The sequence below is a fragment of the Pseudorca crassidens genome, chromosome 5 (genome assembly GCF_039906515.1).
Source record: "Pseudorca crassidens isolate mPseCra1 chromosome 5, mPseCra1.hap1, whole genome shotgun sequence".
Taxonomy (NCBI): Eukaryota; Metazoa; Chordata; class Mammalia; order Artiodactyla; family Delphinidae; genus Pseudorca; species Pseudorca crassidens.
Genome location: NC_090300.1, coordinates 95,154,436 through 95,174,975, shown reverse-complemented (window position 1 = coordinate 95,174,975; position 20,540 = coordinate 95,154,436). Strand labels below are relative to the sequence as shown.

The following is a 20,540-nucleotide window of genomic DNA, read 5'->3' as shown; positions in this document are numbered from 1 at the left end:
TCAGCTCTTGAGCTAGGGAATCATCGTATTTCTCAAGTATGATAGTCTAAGTGCAGTTCTTTGAACATTTGTATAGTACTTCTTTCTACTACACAATAGGAACTTTTTCTGTTAGGTAAGTCAGTTGATGGGTGTTTGGGATTACTGATGGGTAATAGCATTGATGTAGGCTCAGCTTAACTCTTCGTTTTATCTTTAAACTTTTTCTAATATGTGTGTTCTGTGTCACTAGAATAATTTCAGTTTCTGGTGATTTACTGCCTTTATAAAAACAAAACATACTCCAAAGGAAACAAACCTTTGAGACATGTACCTTTGTATAAAAATAATTTTAAATTGATTTGTAATTTTTTTTCTCATCTTGTGTGTTTATAGACTAAAGGATAAGCTCTTGAGCACTGATCTAATTTTGTGGATGACAGTTTAATTGGTTGAAAATTATTTTAACTCATTTATCTACCTTTGTGTTTTTTTTGAATATTATTATACTTTTTTATACAGCAGGTTCTTATTGGTTATCTATTTTATACATATTAGTGTATATATGTCAAGCCCAACTTCCAATTCATCCCCCCACCCGCCGCTTTCCCCCTTTGGTGTCCATCTTTTTGTTCTTTACATCTGTGTCTCTATTTCTGCCTCGCAAACCAGTTCATGTGTACCGTTTTTCTAGATTCCACATATACGTGTTAATATACGATATTTGTTTTTCTCTTTCTGACTTACTTCACTCTGTATGACAGTCTCTAGGTCCATCCACGTCTCTGCAAATGACCCAATGTTGTTCCTTTTTATGGCTGAGTAATATTCCATTGTATATATGTATCACATCTTCTTTATTGATTCGTCTGTCGGTGGGCATTTAGGTTGCTTCCATGACCTGGCTATTGTAAATAGTGTTGCATTAAACATTGGGGTGCATGTGTCTTTTTGAATTATGGTTTTCTCTGGGTATATGCCCAGTAGTGGGATTGCTGGGTCACATGGTAATTCTATTTTTAGTTTTTTAAGGAAGCTCCATACTGTTCTCCATAATGGCTGTATCAGTTTACATTCCCACCAACAGTGTAAGGGGACTCCCTTTTCTCCACACCCTCTGCAGCATTTGTTGTTTGTGATGCAAATTCTAACCAGTGTGATGTGATACCTCATTGTAGTTTTGATTTGCGTTTCTCTAATAATTAGGGATGTTGAGCAGCTTTTCATGTGCTTCTTGGCCATCTGTATGTCTTTGGAGAAATGTCTGTTTAGGTCTTCTGCCCATTTTTGGATTGCGTTGTTTGTTTTTTTTTAATATTGAGCTGCATGAGCTGTTTATACAGTTTGGAGATTAATCCTTTGTTGATTCATTTGCTAATATTTTCTCCCATTCTGAGGATTGTCTTTTCATCTTGTGTACAGTTTCCTTTGCTGTGCAAAAGCTTTGAAGTTTCATTAGGTCCCATTTGTTTATTTTTGTTTTTATTTCCATTACTCTAGGAGGTGGGCCAAAAAAGATCTTGCTGTGGTTTATGTCAAACAGTGTTCTTCCTATGTTTTCCTCTAAGAATTTTATAGTGTCCGGTCTTACATTTAGGTCTTTAATTCATTTTGAATTTATTTTTGTGTATGGTGTTAGGGAGTGTTCTAATTTCATTCTTTTACATGTGGCTGCCCAGTTTTCCCCATACCACTTTTGAAGAGACTGTTTCTTCTCCATTGTATATCCTTGCCTCTTTTGTCATAGATTAGTTGACCATAGGTGCATGGGTTTATCTCTGGGCTTTCCATACTGTTCCATTGATCTATAATGCTACTTTTGTGCCAGTACCATATTGTCTTGATTACTGTAGGTTTGTAGTATAGTCTGAAGTCAGGGAGTCTGATTCCTCCAGCTCCGTTTTTTTCCCTCAAGACTGCTTTGGCTATCCAGGGTCTTTTGTGTCTCCATACAAATTTTGAAATTTTTTTGTTCTAGTTCTGTAAAAAATGCCATTGGTAATTTGATAGGGATTGCATTGAATCTGTAGATGGCTTTGGGTAGTGTAGTCATTTTCACAATATTGATTCTTCCAATCCAAGAACATGGTATGTCTCTCCATCTGTTTGTGTCATCTTTGATTTTTTTCATCAGTGTCTTATAGTTTTCTGAGTACAGGTCTTTTACCTCCTTAGGTAGGATTATTGCTAGGTATTTTAGTCTTTTTGTTGGGATTGTTTCCTTAATTTCTCTTTCTGATCTTTTGTTGTTAGTGTATAGGAATGCAAGAGAGTTCTGTGTATTAATTTTGTATCTTGCAACTTTACTAAATTCATTGATTAGCTCTAGTAGTTTTCTGGTGGCATCTTTAGGATTATCTATGTATAGTATCATGTTATCTGCAAACAGTGACAGTTTTACTTCTTCTTTTCCAATTTGTATTCCTTTTATTTCTTTTTCTTCTCTGATTGTGGGGGCTAGGACTCCCAAAACTATGTTGAATAATAGTGGTGAGAGTGAACATCCTTGTCTTGTTCCTGATCTTAGAGGAAATGCTTTCAGTTTTTCACCATTGAGAATGACGTTTGCTGTGGGTTTGTCTTATATGACCTTTATTATGCTGAGGTAGGTTCCCTCTATGCCCATTTTCTGGAGAGTTTTTATCATGAATGGGTGTTGAATTTTGTCAAAAGCTTTTTCTGCATCTATTGGGATGATCATGTGGTTTTTCTTCTTCAATTTGTTAATATGGTGTATCACATTGATTGATTTGCATATATTGAAGAATCCTTGCATCCCTGTGATAAATCCCACTTGATCATGGTGTATGATCCTTTTAATGTGTTGTGGATATTGTTTGTTGGTATTTTGTTGAGGATTTTTGCATCTATATTCTTCAGTGATATTGGTGTGTAATTTTCTTTTATTGTAGTATCTTTGGTTTTGGTATCAGGGTGACAGTGGTCTTGTAGAATGAGGTGGGGAGTGTTCCTTCCTCTGCAATTTTTTGGAAGAGTTTGAGAGGTTGGATGTTAGCTCTTCTCTAAATGTTTGTTAGAGTTCACCTGTGAAGCCTTCTGGTCCTGGACTTTTGTTTGTTGGAAGGTTTTTAATCACAAGTTCAATTTCATTACTTGTGATTGGTCTGTTCATATTTTCTGTTTCTTCCTGGTTCAGTCTTGGAAGGTTATACTTTTCTAAAACTGTGCATTTCTTCCAGGTTGTCCATTTTATTGGCAAAGAGTTGCTTGTAGTAGTCTCTTATGATATTTCATATTTCTGCTGTGTCCATTGTAACTTCTCCTTTTTCATTTCTAATTTTGTTGATATGAGTCCTCTCCCTCCTTTCTTGATGAGTCTGGCTAAAGGTTTATCAATTTTGTTTGTCCTCTCAGAGAACTGGGTTTTAGTTTTATTGGTCTTTGCTATTGTTTTCTTTGTTTCTATTTCATTTATTTCTGCTCTGATCCTTATGATTTCTTTCCTTCTACTAACTTTGGGTTTTGTTTGTTCTTCTTTTTCTAGTTCCTTTAGGTGTAAGGTTAGATTGTTTGAGATTTTTCTTGTTTCTTGAGGTAGTATTGTGTTGCTATAAACTTCTTTCTTAGAACTGTTTTTGCTGTATCCCTTAGGTTTTGGATCATCATGTTTTCGTTGTCATTTGTCTCTAGGTAGTTTTTGATTTCCTCTTTGATTTCTTCAGTGATCTCTTGGTTATTTAGTAACATATTGTTTAGCCCCCATGTGTTTGTGTTTTTTATGTGTTTTTCCCTGTAATTTATTTCTAATCTTATATATTGTGGTCGGAAAAGATGCTTGATATGATTTCAATTTTCTTAAATTTACTGAGGCTTGAGTTGTGATCCAAGATATGATCTATACTGCAGAATGTTCCGTGTGCACTTGAGAAGAAAGTGTAATCTGCTGTTTTTGGATTGAATGTCCTATAAATATCAATTAAATCTATCTGGTCTGTTGTGTCATTTAAAGCTTGTATTTCCTCATTAATTTTCTGTCTGGATGATCTGTCCATTGGTGTAAGTGAGGTGTTAAAATCCCCCACTATTATTGTTACTGTGGATTTCCTCTTTTATAGCAGTTAGCATTTGTCTTATGTTTTTAGGTGCTCCTATGTTGGGTGCGTATATATTTACAACTGTTACATCTTCTTGGATTGGTCCCTTAATCATTATGTAGTGTCCTTCCTTGTCTCTTGTAACATTCTTTATTTTAAAGTCTATTTCATCTGATATGAATATTGCTACTCCAGCATCCTTTTGATTTCCATTTGCATGGAATATCTTTTTGCATCCCCTTACTTTCAGTCTGTGTGTGTCCCTAAGTCTGAAGTTGGTCTCTTGTAGACAACATATATATGGGTCTTGTTTTTGTATCCATTCAGCCAGTCTGTGTCTTTTGGATGGAGCATTTAATCCATTTACATTTAAAGTAATTATCCATATGTGTGTTCCTATTACCATTTTCTTAAGTGTTTTGAGTTTGCTTTTGTAGTTCCTTTCCTTCTCTTGTGTTTCCCACTTAGAGAAGTTCCTTTAGCATTTATTGTAGAGCTGGTTTGGTGGTGCTGAATTCACTTAGCTTTTGCTTGTCTGTAAAGCTTTTGATTTCTCTGTTGAATCTGAAAGAGATCCTTGCTAGGTAGAGTAGTCTTGGTTTTAGGTTCTTCCCTTTCATCACTTTAAATATATTGTGCCACTCCCTTCTGGCTTGTAGAGATTCTGCTGAGAAATCAGCTGTTAACCTTATGAGAGTTCCCTTGCATGTTATTTGTCATTTTTCCCTTGTTGCTTTTAATAATTTTTCCCTGTCTTTAATTTTTGTTAGTTTGATTACTGTGTTTCTCGGTGTGTTTCTCCTTGGGTTTAGTCTGCCTGGGACTTGGCACTTCCTGGATTTGGGTGGCTATTTCCTTTCCCATGTTAGGGAAGTTTTCAACTATAATCTCCTCAAATATTTTCTCGGGTCCTTTCTCTCGTCTCCTTCTAGGACCCCTCTAATGTGAATGTATTTGCGTTTAATATTGTCCCAGAGGTCTCTTAATATTGTTCCATAGCAGTAAATTCCACCATTCTGTCCTCCAGGTCAGTTATCCGTTCTTCTGCCTCAGTTATTCTGCTATTGAATCCTTCTAGTGTATTTTTCATTTTAGTTATTGTATTGTTCATCTCTGTTTATTTGTTCTTTAATTCTTCTAGGTGTTTGTTAAACATTTCTTGCGATCTTTGCCTCCATTTTCTTTCTGAAGTCCTGGATCATCTTCACTATCATTATTCTGAATTCTTTTTCTGGAAGGTTGCCTATCTCCACGTCATTTAATTGTTTTTCTGGGTTTTATCTTGCTCCTTCGTCTGGTACATAGCTGTCTGCCTTTTCATTTTATCTGTCTTTCTGTGAATGTGGTTTTTGTTCCACAGGCTGCAGGACTGTAGTTCTTCTTGGTTCTACTGTTTGCCCTCTGGTGGATGAGGCTATTTAAGAGCCTTGTGCAAGCTTTCTGATGGGAGGGACTGATGGTGGGTAGAGTTGGGTGTTGCTCTGGTGGGCTGAGCTCAGTAAAACTTCAATCTGCTTGTCTGCTGATGGGTAGGGCTGAGTTCCCTCCCTGTTGGTTGTTTGGCCTGAGGCAACCCAGCACAGGATGCTGCAGGCTCTTTGGTGGGGCTAATGGCAGACTCTGGGAGGGCTCATGCCAAGGAGTATTTCCTGGAACTTCTGCTGCCAGTGTCCTTGTCCCCGTGGTGTGCCACAGCCATCCCCTGCCTCTGCAGGAGACCCTCCAACACTAGCAGGTAGGTCTGGTTCAGTCTCCTATGGGGTCACTGTTCCTTCTGCTGGGTCCCGATGTGCACACTACTTTGTGTGTGCCCTCCAAGAGTGGAGTCTCTGTTTGCCCCAGTCCTGTCGAAGTCCTGCAGTCAAATCCCACTAGGCTTCAAAGTCTGATTCTCTAGGAATTCCTTCTCCCATTCCCGGACCCACATTTGGGAAGCCTGACGTGGGACTGAGAACTGTCACTCCAGTGGGTGGACTTCTGTGGTATAGTTGTTCTCCAGTTTTGAGTCATCCACCCAGCCATTATGGGATTTGATTTTATTGTGATTGTGCCCCTTCTACGGTCTCACTGTGGCTTGCCTTTGTCTTTGGATGTGGGGTATCCTTTTTGGTGAGTTCCAGTGTCTTCCTGTTGGTGACTGTTCATCAGCTAGTTGTGATTCTGGTGCTTTCGCAAGATGGAATGAATACACATCCTTCTAGTCTGCCGTCTTGAACCAATCTCCTTATCTGCTTTTGATTTCGGTTTCCCTCTAAAGCTATTTACAGAATGACTGAAACTCAAGCCTTGTATATGATAAGCTTTAGCAATGTATTTCTTCTGTAGACAGTAGGATCAGTCTACTGATATTGAATTTACTAGTTAAGGACAGTACAAATAAAGTCAGACATACCACTTCATTCATTATTACTACTATGAAAGGTGATGGATAAATTATTTTTATACTGAAGTCCATACATATTCCCTCTGATCTCTATTACAGAGAATTGTGTTTCTCCAGATAAAGAAATGGATCAAATGGTGTAAAATTTCTCATAACATTGCAGTCAGAATTTCCATACATTTTAATGTAAAGTATGTACTGCATTTACTGGATATTCTGTACATACACAGATAAATGTAAATGTATACGAGTATATACATGTAATTTTTTTCAGATAACCTCTTGAAGAAGCCAAGAGACTTAAGTTTACATTAGAGAGTCTAGTTTGTCGATGGCTGTATACTCCAAACGTAGAAACAGTGTCTGACATGTGGAACTTGTTTAGTGAACATTTGGCGAATTGATAATACAGGAGTTCACTTTTGTTAATCATGTATTCCATTGACTTTTATGTTAATAAACATCCCCAGGTCTACCTGGAGATAGTTGTTCTTCCCAGTCTGAGTTCAGGAAGGGGAGTGTTTCTTAAAAATACATCTTTCTGTGCCTTTAAGTTGCAGTTAGTCCTATAATCAATAAATGTTAGTAAGCTTAAGAACTTAAAATGAAGGACTTCCCTGGTGGCGCAGTGGTTAAGAATCTGCCTGCCAGTGCAGGGGACATGGGTTTGAGCCCTGGTCTGGGAAGATCCCACATGCTGCAGAGCAACTAAGCCCGTGCGCCACAACTACTGAGCCTGCACTCTAGAGCCTGTGCACCACAACTACTGAGCCCGCACGACACAACTACTGAAGCCCGTGTGCCTAGAGCCTGTGCTCTACAGCAAGAGATGCCAGCGCAATGAGAAACCGGCGCACCACAACAAAGAGTAGCTCCTGTTCACCGCAACTAGAGTAAGCCCGCGTGCAGCAAAGAAGGTCCAATGCAGCCAAAAATAAATAAATAAATTTATTTTAAAAATTAAAAAAGAACTTAAAATGAGCAGCAAAAAATTTCTGGGTAGCTGTTAGCTCATTTGTGGTGTACATTGAGTTAGCAGGGGTTTATTAAGAGTTGTAAGCCTTCTGCCACGTACTTCCCTAACACTCCATCAGTGGCCCTGTGAGTGGAGTGCCTGTTAAGGTTCTGAGATTTAAGGAAGGCAGATTGGTTCAGGCTGGGCCTAAAGAGATGCTATATGGTACCTGGATTCAGTTAACATGTAACCGAAATGTTGACTAAAGTCGACATTTAGATGTTTTATTCTTAGGGGTACTATTTTTAGGATATTTCCATATTCAAATTGATCTATAAAGATGTTAGAGAAGAGCATTGTGTTTTGGTTTTATAGACTTTTATAATTTGCTCAATTTGCAGTTGTTCTGCCTCTGCCATGGTTATATTACTGTTCTTAAAAAGTAGATGAGTTATCTAATTATTTCAGTGTTTACTTAACTTTTATTGTAAAGTCATTTATTACCAAGCATCTCTTTGAGGCAGAAGTATTCCTCTTCAGGAATGTAATGTTTTAAGGTGTTGAATTATCATAGGCACATACAGTGTACAGGTTTCTTGAAAGAGCCAGCTAGATGGGGAGGAACTGGCTTCTGAATAAGGCTTAAATAATAAGAAGATACCATTTATGTGATGAACAGTGTCCCAAGCATTCTTAGTTTTGCCACACTAATTAGAAGATTAGAGAGAGTGAAACCTACAGAATGTGAGATGTATCCATGCAGAGGAGTATATGTCCATCTATCTATCCAGGCAGCACCCGGATGGACACGAATTGAAATTGAACCATGACCTTAATATTGTTTTTGAATATCTGCTATGTTTTCAGCTTTGTTAGAGTTGCCATATCATCAAATGGGTGTATTATATAAAGAGAAAATAGAGAAAAGTTTGAAATCAGCAGCCACTGTCAATCCCCTGTTTAAGTACCAAACCTCTTCCTATAGCAGTCATTTTGTCCTGCCATTTGATGACGCATACAGCTCATCTTTCAGTTCATTTGGTGAAATGAATACTTAAAGGATGATAGTTTTCAAGTTCGAAAGTTTAGTTTTTCCTGTTAACATAATGGGTGCTGCTTTTCCTTATTATTCACTGAGAGTTTCACTTTTTAGAGAACATAAATCTATCTTGTTGATGGTAAAGGTGTCCCAGTTATGTCTCTTCTTTATGAATTTTTACCTAATCATCAAAGACATAGAATTTTTTACCGATTACTTCTATTATTATAAACTATTCCATACATTAGAGTTCATAATGTGCCTGTGAAAAATATTTTAGAACTTTTACTTCCTAATGCTTATAAACATTCTTATTCTTGCCTCTGGATTGTCAACTGCATAATGATCACTATTGCTTCCTGGAGATTCCTATGGATAGGTAGATTTCCTTATAGAAGACAAATTTAAATGGATCACTTTTTTAGGCTGTAATTTGATCTCAGAAGCATAGGCTGTGGAGTCAGATGGACTCTACACAAGACTACATCTAACTCAGTTGTTTACTGATTGGGCTGTGGGAAAGTTACTTAACTTCATCTGTGAAATGGGGTGAATACTGACCATGTAAGGTTCTTAAGAGGATTAAAAGTGCTGCAGGGTACACTGCCAACTCAGCACAATGGCAGGGTTGCTAAGAAAATGTTTGTTCTCACAATGACAGTGGGTCAAAAGTGGCGTTTGACTTTTTTTTTTTTTTTACTGCTTTAACTGTTCCTTGAAATGGAATTTCAAGCATGTTATTGTCTCTATTCACAACAAGGGAAATGTCATTATACTGCACATCTTATATTAAAAGTCTATAGAATACAGGATTGGCTTGCTTTAAGCCATTAGGAAAGAATAACATTTATTCTTTATATTGTTAGATATCTTAAAATATTTTCTATACAATCATAATAATAGATGTTTGAGTTTAATTATACTTTGCCCAATTTAACTTTGCAATTTTATTAAAGCATAATCAAAGCTCAAATATATGAAAGTATTAGGACATAAGTCATCTATCATTCAGTGGATTATAGTTATTTCAGGAATATTATCATCTCATACTGTTGGTATTAACAAAATTATCACCTCAAACAACAAGTAAATTATTTAAGCATAATAGTACATTTTTATAATTATACAATTTTCTTCAAAGACTATAATTATTTTAACAAAACAAGGAGCTATATTATAAATTCTTAATGAATTTTAAAGTATGAGAGCTATTTTTGTAAATTGATTATCTCAACCTGATAACTATAAAAAATTAAAAAAATTTTAAACAGCTGTGAACTCATGACCTTACTCTGTTCTTCCATAACTAGACAAGCAAAATTTCCCTTCATTTTAGGTCATTGGCTTAGCATTTCACAATTAATTGATCCAAGAGAAGAAAGTATTTTTATTTCTAATAATTTTCATGCACATGAGCATGAAGCAGTACACCTTTGTCCTTTGTCCCTAGTAACTTTTATTTATTAATTTTGAATATCTCTAGTGTATCTAAACTGGTTTTGAAGATGATTTAGGACCATCTATGAAAATACTTTGGTTCCTTCAAAAAGCTTTTCTGTAAGTTAGCATGTATGTATTAGGTATTTGTGATCTTTTTATAGCAATTTTGCCTTTTCCTAGTCGAATATGTGAACTTTCTAACCATAACAACTATGGATTTTATAGACTTTAGTTATATATTTTTTCAATTATTAGTGTACTGTATATTGAAATTCTAAACCTTTATGGCCCACCTATAAGAGTGAGGAGTGGGCTTCCCTGGTGGTGCAGTGGTTGAGCGTCCACCTGCCGATGCAGGGGACACGGGTTCATGCCCCGGTCCAGGAAGATCCCACATGCCGCGGAGCGGCTGGGCCCGTGAGCCATGGCCGCTGAGCCTGCGTGTCTGGAGCCTGTGCTCCGCAACGGGAGAGGCCACAACAGTGAGAGGCCCGTGTACCGCAAAAAAAAAAAAAAAGTGAGGAGTGTTTGCACTCTTTCTCCAGCTCTTGTGTTCCTTTTTAGAACCTGAACTCCCTATAGTAATCTCATTGGAAAAATGTTTTATTTAAAGATAGAGTAATATACTTTCTGCTCCTCGGTTTGTTTATCTGATAAATGTTTACTATGTGCAAAGTGTTAGACACTGTCAAGGTCACGATGTGGTAATAGAAGGCAAACTAATTAGGTAGAATAAAGGTAGATAAATAAACCTCATTAAGAGTTCTGAGGAGGATCTAAAATCCCAGGTAGTAATATCAGGGAAGACTACACAGAGGAGTAAATACAGAAGTCTGGAGAAGGCGAATACAGGCATACCTCATTTTATTGTGCTTTGCAGATATTGCATGTTTTACACATTGAAGGCGAGACAACCCTATGTCGAGTAAGTTTATCAGCATCATTTTTTTCCAACAGCAGTTGCTCACGTTGTGTCTCTTTGTCACATTTTTGTAATTCTTGCAATATTTCAAACTTTTCCATTATTATTGTATTCATCATAATGATCTGTGGTCAGTGATCTTTGATGTTATTATTATAAAAAGTTTATGACTTGTTGAAGGCTCAGATGTTGGTTAGCATTTTTTAGCAATAAAAAAATATTAAGGCATGTACATTTTTTTAGGCGTAATGCTGTTGCACACTTAATAGACTACAGTATAGTGTAAACATACTTTTATATTCACTGGGAAAACAAAAAATTTGTGCAACTTGCTTTATTATGTTGATATTTGCTGTATTCAGGTGGACTGGATCCAAATCCACAATATCTTCAAGGAATGCCCATCCTTTTGCCATTTGGATGGGATGTTTGTGAGGGTAAAATGGGAAATTTTGGTCGCAAGCTAGATGTAAGAGGGTCTTGAAAGTCACAGTGAGTTTACTTTTTTTTTCTTAAAGGCAGATAAACCACTGAAAATTTTTGAGTAGACAATATAAATGGGATGTATTGGAAGGGAAAAGAGGTAGGCATTGGAAAGTTTGGTTTGGGGGGCTTTAGCATACATATCCTAGGTAAGAAGAAATTTGTTTTTCTAATAGGATTTGAGAGTTGTAAATAGGACCATCGTGGGAGACATTATGAAGGTTATACCCTGTCTGGATGTATCTTAAAATATTTTGGATTGAGGTATCCAACTCACAAAATCAAATAAATCTTCTCCCAGTTTGCAAGGCAAAAATTAATGGATACTCACTTTTAAGGATTCCTTCAATGATTTTCTCAAATGTCTGATGCCTACTACTATTTAGCCTGTGTGTGTGTGTTTCTGTGTGTTTTTAGTGATTGTAAATTTAGCTTTCACTCTGTTTCTCAAAGAATACAAATCCTGTCTTATCGCTTGAACCAAACTACTAATGTGTAGAATTTAGCAACAGATTGAACTTGTGTTGGGGATGTAGAAGGAATCGTAAGAGGGAAAGAAGCGGTGGGGGGGTGTTGAAAAGGAAGTCAGAGGTAGGTTTTTAATTTAAGTGTAGATGTTTAGATAATCCTACTACCATATGTAGAGAGATGTAGTAGAAACTGATTTATGGGAGGGGAAGGTGAAGTTTGGGGTGGATTGGATTTGAAATGCAGAGAGTATCCATGTGATTATGTATAGGATGCATTTATGAATTTGATGTGAGTTTGGAAGAGATTCCAGTTGAAGATGGGTATAGCTTAAGAGAGGGGTGGAGCTGAAACTTTGAAAATTGGTGAAAGTAGAAAATATGGCTAAGACAGAACCTCTGAAAACACCTACCTACTTGTTAAGAGACTTCTAAAGGAAAGAAGAACAATCAGGTCTTTAGTGGGAAGAGCAATATAGTGCTAAGGAAGATGGGAAAGAGTTTTCAAGAAAAATAGAGACATTTAATGCTTAAAAAAGGTGTTTGGGGAGACTTCCCTGGCTGTCCAGTGGTTAAGACTTTGCTTTCCAGTGCAGGGGGTGCAGGTTCGATCCCTGGTTGGGGAGCTAAGATCCCATATGCCATGTGGCCAAAAAACCAAAACATAAAACAGAAGCAGTATTGTAACAAATTCAATAAAGACTTTTAAAAAAAATGGTCCACATCCAAAAAAAAAAATCTTTTTTTTTAAAAAAAAGGGTGTTTGGGTTAGGTGATCCATGGGTCCTTTGGAGAAAGCAGTTTTAAAAATAATTAATTCAGGACTTCCCTGGTGGCACAGTGGTTGAGAGTCCTCCTGCCGATGCAGGGGACACGGGTTCGAGGCCTGGCCTGGGAAGATCCCACATACCGTAGAGCAGCTGAGCCCGTGTGCCACAACTACTGAGCCTGCGCTCTAGAGCCAGTGAGCCGCAACTACTGAAGCCCGTGTGCCTAGAGCCCGTGTGCCTAGAGCCCGTGCTCCACAACAAGAGAGGCCACCACAGTGAGAAGCCTGCGCACCACAACGAAGACCCAACACAGCCAAAAATTAATTAATTAATGTATAAAAATAAATAAATGGGGTTTTCTTTCAAAAAAAATAATTCATTTTATTGATGTATAGTTGATTTACAACATTATATTGTACAACATAGTGATTCAGTATTTTATACATTATACTCCATTCGAATTTATCTTAAAATATTAGCTGTATTCCCTGTGCTGTACAATATATTCTTGTAGCTTGTTTATTTTATACATAATATTTGTGCCTCTTAATCCCCTACCCTTACCTTGCCCCTCCTCCCCCTTTCCCTCTCACCAGTGGTAACCACTAGTTTGTTCTCTGTATTTATAATTATGTTTCTGTTTTGTCATATTCATTTATATTCATTTGTTTTATTTTTTAGATTCCACATAGAAGTGATAATATACAATATTTATCTTTCTCTGTCTGACTTATTTCACTAAGCATAATACTCTCTAGGTCCATCCATGTTGTTACAAATGGCAGAATTTCATTCTTTTTTATGGCTGAGTAGTATTCCATTGTGTGTGTGTGTGTGTGTGTGTGTGTGTGTGTGTACACATATATATATACACACATATATACCACATCTTCTTTATTCATTCATCTGTTGATGGACACTTAGGTTGCTTTCATACCTTGGCTATTATAAATAATGCTGCTATGAATATTGGGGTGCAGATATCTTTTCGAATTAGTGTTTTTATTTTCTTGGGATGTATACTCAGGATTGGAATTGCTGGGTCATATGGTAGTTCTAGTTTTAGTCTTTTGAGGAACCTTCATACTGTTTTCTGTAGTGGCTGCACCAATTTACACTCCCACTAACAGTGTACCAGGGTTCCTTTTTGTCCATATCCTCGCCAACATTTGTTATTTGTAGACTTTTTGGTGATAGCCATTCTGATACTGTGGTTTTGATTTACATTTGGAGAAGCAGTTTTTGTAGAGTAGTCAAGGAAGAAGCCAAGTTGTGTATATGTTTTCAATATTCCCCCTTTCATTTCCACTTTCTTGATTCTATTTTTAGCTGAAACTATGTTGAGCCACTGTCTTCGTGGAGTAATCTATAATGACTCAAAGCCACTCCCTGGGAGCATAGAATTCATCTTCTATAAATATAGTTTTAATATTCTTTTCTTTAAATGTGTTACCTAAGACTGTTTCAAATCAGATCTTATCCAGATGCTAATATTATTTCCTCAGATACACTAAGTGTGACTTTCTTTAAAATATCATCAGCAAACATACTTCCTAAATGCCTCACCCGTAGGACTTACATTTATTATAATTGGCATTACAGAGGGGTAAGTGAATTCCCTGTCATTGCCAGTTCTTCTTTTACTCTAAGTACACTGGTACTTTTAGAAAGGCCTACTGTTTTAATAAAGATCCTGTAGAAAGCTCTTTGGATTAGTAGGGCCACCTGCACATGAAATTTCTAGGTTAGAATCAGATACATAGCCACTTTTGTTTCCATCTGCAGAGAATAGTTGTAAGGGTATAAAAGGCTCACCCTAAGTAGTAATAATGATTATAATTTTAAAGACTCACCCTAAGTAGTAATAATGATTATAATTTTAAAGAACTGCAGTAGTTATTATTTGCATTTCATGTGCTAATTTCTGTATGTGTGTGTGTATTTTTTTCTTATCTTCACAATGACTCTTAGATGTAGGTATCATTACTCTCATATTATATATATGAGAGAACTGAGGCTCAGAACATTTAAATAAATTGTCTGAGCTTCTTGAGTGATTGAAGACAGAGCCAGGATTCAAATCAGCTCGTTCTGACTTTCAAAGACCATGTTCTCTACATGGCCCATGCAAATTAATGATGTAAATATTTGAAATTTGAGCTTTAACAACCTTGATGGCAACTACTTGGTCCAGTGGAGCCCAATTGGAGCCCAATGCCTTATTACTTTCTCACCTTTTCCTTCCAACTAGGGATGAATAGTTTCATTTGCTTAAACATATCGCCATTCTCTACTGTTGATTGTCAGGCTCTCTTCTGTATATTTAATTCCCTTATTTATTTAATCTTCACATCAACTATTTGAAAGGTAGATGTATTTCCCCCTCAACGTTTTATTTTGAAACTTCAAACATATAGCATATGTTTATACTCACCACCTAGATTTTAACCATTAACATTTTACTATACTTATTTTATTACATACCTATAATCTGTGCATCCATCATCAGTTCAATTTCTTTTTGATGCATTTAAAAGACATCACTGCAAATCCCCTAATTACTTCAGCATGTATATTATTGATTGTAGCTCAGTATTTATGTACAAGTCTTTTCTTTTGATGTAAAATTTACATTCAGTGAAATACACAAATCTTAAACATATATTTTCTGGATTTTGATAATCTCATATATGTACCTGTATAACCCAAATACTTATGAAGATATAAAACATTACTATTGGTAGGTGTCTCTCTTTACTCCCATTTTGTACCTGAGGAAACTGAAACACAGAGCAATTAAGTAATCTTCCCTAGGTCATACTGCTAATAGGGGCAGAGCTGGAATTCAAGCAGTCTGGCTGCAGGGTTTGTGCTCTTAACCACACCACCATACTGCCTGTGGGTTATCCTCACATGTTCAGGTATCCTTTTACATTCATGTGTACAAATGTAATTTTGTTTTTAACATAAATGTGTAGACACAGAAGTAGTATGCTTAGGATTAGTGAGTGTAGAAATGCTGTTCTAGAGATGCATTGGTTTCTTACAAGAGGTTTATGGCAAGAGAAACTAAGAGGGAAAGAAGTACCCTTCATCAAAATACTATGGTGAATCTCTGTGTAATAATTGTGTCTTAATTGCCATCCTTGATGAATGTTTCCACATATAAAGTAACAATATTTTAAAGACAACACTGAGGTTCAGAAAAATCCTAAAGTGCCACTTGAAACAGTTAAAGGTAAATAATGTTCAGGATAGTTTTGTATTAAGCATATTTTGGCTCTGTTATAATTATTAGAAAATTGTTCATCTATGTGTGATATATGTAGTACCACTTGCCTTGATACCTCAGACTCCAAAATAATATAATTAAACCAACTTGGGATTTATAGTTGTGACACTTGTAAAGTTTTTAGCAAAGAAACTGAATGTAATTCTTTGGCCTTTCCAAATAAATTACATAAAAATATGAATAAAGATTCAAATAAATGATATAAACTTTCTTTGTTTGTAATACTTAGGTGTACCATCCTTATGAGAAGAAATTGTGTTATCTTTCCTGCATTGTGTTCATACCACAAGCCGTATCTTAAATTTGACCAGTTCCCTTTGTTCACTATTCAGTTATAAAAAAGCACTGTCATATGTATTTAAAAAAAAAAACAAACCCTAAGTATTGCTCAAAAAGCAATTAAAAAACACATGTAGTTAACAGAACCTAGGCAGTCACTAGAGGGCAGAACAGTACTGTACTTTAGGCCTGATTTGACAATTTAAAAAATTGCTGAACATGGGAAAATATTGATACACAATTGAATAGAAATTTCTTTGTGGTCTTATTGTCTTGCTGTGAAATCCACTCACATGCTTATTACACTTGTATCAAAGGAGCTTTTCTGACAATTACAGAAAATTGATTACAATTAAATCATTGCTACTATATGCAGTACCCTGAAATAGAATTGCAGTATAGACTTTAGGTACGCGACATCATGAGAGAACATGTTTGAGACAGGTTTACTAGTACTCAGATGTAAGAACTCATTGAAATGTGGAGCTTTTGATCTTTCAGCTGAAATTTGTTGAATCACCAAAACTTTGAAATTACAGTTGTAAAAGCAATGAACTAACTCTGGCTCCTTTTTAAAAATGTTAAAATTTTGTCAAGTGCCTGTTCACGTAATTTCCTTTGTGTTTGAAATTTTCTGTCATTCTGATATAGTTTTATTCTGCTTTATTTTTTTCTGATAGATTTTTTTTAAATAAATGAAGCTCTGAAGTAAAGTATCCTAAGAGAGTAACCTCAGCAGTTCATTGTCTGAACAGATAGAAAGTTTTATCTTGAATGTGTGGTTTGTACTTTATTTTATAAAAACAGTTTGGATTTATATATGATTCATTTCTAATAGAGAACATAGGACATCAGAAAAGGCACTGGAGTTCGGAATCAGAAGATTTGGGGCCCCAATGATCATATTCTTGCTTGTGACCTTGGGCAAGTCACATTACCTCTCTGAAGTAACCAGTTTCTAAACTGAAGAATTAGAAAAATATTTCCTTATTTACAGCTGGGTTAATAGGAGAATCATGTTTGTATCTGTGTGTAGGTCTCCAAAGATGCTACCACATAAAGATGAATTTTAATAGATAAAGTTACAAGCTCAGAAAAACCTTAGAAATAACCTTGAAGTGGTCAGTTATATCATAAATTTAGTAACATGAATGCACCTATAATAGGAGTCAATAATACCAAAAATGTGGTTTCCAACCTAAAACCCAAGTTTGGATTGCTGACCTCTTCCCTGTCTCTGAGTGTCTCTCGTAACTCCTGACTCTTTGACTCCTCTCACTCTGTTCTGTCCTCTGTTTATTTCCATGTTCCCTCTCTCTGTGTTTCTCCTGACTGTCTTTGGTCTCTCTCTGTGTTTTTCTTGTCCCAGGCACCCTCAGGAAGACCCCAAGCCTCTAACGGTACCTGGTATCATCTCCAGCATGTTTGTAGATGTGGAGGAGTCACTGGGACATTGAGAAATACCAGAGGCGAATTGTTCTGCTGTAGTAAGTCAATCAGCATTTATTAAGTGACTACTGTTTACGGAGCACAGTTGATGGTGCTTTGGGCAAAGAAGAATGAGTTAGGGCATAGCTCAGAAGCAATAAACTTGTAAACACTTTTCAGTGGCTCTTGCAGGCTGGACACACATGCAAATGAAAACAACACTGAAGTACAAAGCTGACAAATAATTATATAAGTGAGTGTGTTGTATGTGTGCCAAAGAGGCCCAGAGTTAATGGAGTAGAGAAAAGCAGGTGGTATTAATCAGGTTTCCTGCATGAGTTTAAAATTAGGTTTTGAAGTATTATTGGAAGAAAGATGAGGAAAAAGAGGGTGGAAGTGAATAATTTCTCACTTGGCAAGCCTGTTTGCTTGCTTGCGAACGAGTCCCTGATGGGAGGGCAGTGAAATGAGAATGCTGTGTTTCAGCCTACCAGCAGCTAACTTTCCTTAAACTTCCAGTCCTAGAGGAAGTCAAGTTATGAAAAGAAGTACAGCCAAATTGAGAATTTCCATAAACATACTTAGTATCTGTTGCCAGTTTTAGAATTTATAGAGTTTAACAGTAAATTGTGATTATGAAGTAATAATGAGGTACTGTGACATAAAGTTAATACAGACTGTCAATATTAGAATATGATCTAGGGTTGCATTATAAATGCTAAGATGAATTAAAATAGTAAACTTCAGTATAACAAGTCAGTTTTGTGTTTATGTTGGAAATTTATCTGTGCTGTTGTATTTTAGATAGTCCTACCTACGGGCGCACCATGGTTTTCAGAGTTGGATATGGTTTGAATTCTACCGCTGCTAGCTATGTAATGTTGGGCAATCTACGTAACAGACATCTCAGTTTCCTCCTATGTAAAATGAAAATGTTTACCTCAGAGAGTTGCTCTGTGAATTAAAAGAGATAATTTTATAAAGTCCTGAGTGTGTGCTAGGTACTTGTTACTTGCAGATACTTAAAACGTACCTTTAAAATAGTTTGTTAAATATAGTGTTATTTCTGAGAGCTTTTTAAAAATAGAAGTAAACCTCATAGTATTTAGAAAATGCTATATATACAAGGAGTATTTATAACATGTGAATAAGATACAAAGAATAACATTAACATGAATAACTGAGTACCTACCACTAACTTAGGAAATAGAGCTATGCCTGGCCCAGATTCCATCACCTCTCTTTAACTACCACCACAATCCTGAATGTTGAGTTTATTAATTCCATGTTTTCCTTTATAGTTTTTCCCCACGTTTTATGTATCCCCTACATTAAGTTTTGCTTGTTTTTGAATTTTATATAAATATTAATACTATATGTTTTCTTTTGCAACACCTATTTTGCCACTCAGCATGTTTGAGAGATTCATCCTTTCTTATACCTGTAATTCATTTATGATCACAGTTGTATTTCATTGTATGAAAATACCACAATTTATTTATCCACTTTCTTTGGATGGCTATTTAGATTGTCTCCAGTTTTTGTTATGGGAGATAAAACTGCAAAGGAAAAAGTCTTGAGAGTCCTATTCATGCCTCTTTATGCACTCTAGGATATATGTTCATGGGTAGAAATGCTACGTCAACCCAACCTCAAACTCTGTAGGATCATGGCAAATGGATTTACATAGAACTTGTTACATCTTAATCCTCCCTCTAGCTGAGTATAAGTGTTCTCATTCTATATCTCTTATATAGTTCTTTAAAATGACTAGATTTTTAAAAAAATAATTTTGTAAATTGCCTGTAACACCATTTTAGCAATAATCCTGATGACCTTTTAAAAATTAGTTTCATCCTTTGCAGCAGCTGCTTGTATTTCTTAGTTTTCCAGTTGTCACTCACACCTTTTCTCAAACCCAGTTAAGTCCAGACATCCTGAAATAGCTGGGTATGTTTGCTAGCTAAGTGTTTTCTCCCAGGAAAACTACATCATAATAATGTAATGTTCTCATGTTAAACAAAAGTTGTCAGCTATTCCTGCCTTCTAAAGATAGTTTGGGCAGAGAAATGTACACATCTTTTACTGATTTCTTTTTTCCTTAATTTGAATTGAGATAGAGAAGGAGTGACCTACAGAGGACTGTTTGCAACCTGTGTTTTGTTCTGTGTTGCGAAAGTCCCAAAAGCTCGAGTAAATGACAACTTCTATTTGCCACTCTTTCCCCTTTTCTGTCCTTCACCTACTTCTGTTTTTCTCAGCCATTGGTTCTTTTGGTATCTGATTATACTTGCACAATCCATTCCAATTTTCATATCACAGTTCCTCCTAACTTGGTACTTTGTACTTGATGGTCTGTGATTTTAGTTGACTGACTTCAGTGTTTTGCCTGTTGTCAAACTTGGTACCACTATCTACCACATTCATTTTCTGAGGTTTTCCAGGGGAGTCTTCCAGGTTCTGGTGTAGTGCCTAGTACTTATTAATCAATTGATGTTTATTGAATGAAGAAAGGAAAGACGTAAATGTAGTAAGGACGGAAATGCCTTTTCCCAGCTCAGCAATAATAATTACCCTAAAAGCAGTGGGCAAAAATCATGCATACTGTAAACAATTCTGCCTGTGGGTAGCTTTGTAAACCATAAGTAGTCATTTCTTCTTGAGCTTCACTCTGGGTTTTTGCAAAATGAGAGTGGTAGAACAGTGATCTGTAAGAACCCTTTTGACTCCAACCTTTTTGTATTTTATCTTCAATGGAAATGAAATACAGTTTCTCATGGGATGTCTGGGCACCACTACCAAAAACCTGAATCCATCTACCTTACCGGGCTATGTCACAGCAACCTGCCAGTTATTGTCTCTCATAACCGTAGCAAGTGGGGCATACATCGAACTTCCCTTCATGTTATTTAGCTTTGATTTGTTCTGGAGAAAGAATAGATTTATCTTTCTTTGAGAAAGGATAATGCATTCCTTTGGCTTCTCAATTTCTTTCACCAGGCAGCCCAGGCATTGTTCAGCGCAAAACCTTGAGTCCTGGCCTCTTCC

At 36.3% G+C, this 20,540-nt stretch overlaps 1 protein-coding gene across 22 annotated transcripts in view; it reads left to right on the top strand.

The window, feature by feature from the left end:
* Positions 1–20,540, top strand: part of BBX (BBX high mobility group box domain containing) — a 279,480-nt gene that overhangs the window by 122,650 nt on the left and 136,290 nt on the right. For 6 of the 22 annotated variants that reach the window (XM_067738990.1, XM_067738981.1, XM_067738988.1 and 3 more), the window contains one exon: positions 17,434–17,551. The exons of the other annotated variants lie outside the window; for them this stretch is intronic. The gene's annotated coding sequence lies outside the window, so the exon portion shown is untranslated. The remainder of the gene's footprint in view (positions 1–17,433; positions 17,552–20,540) is intronic. 22 annotated transcript variants of the gene reach the window in all.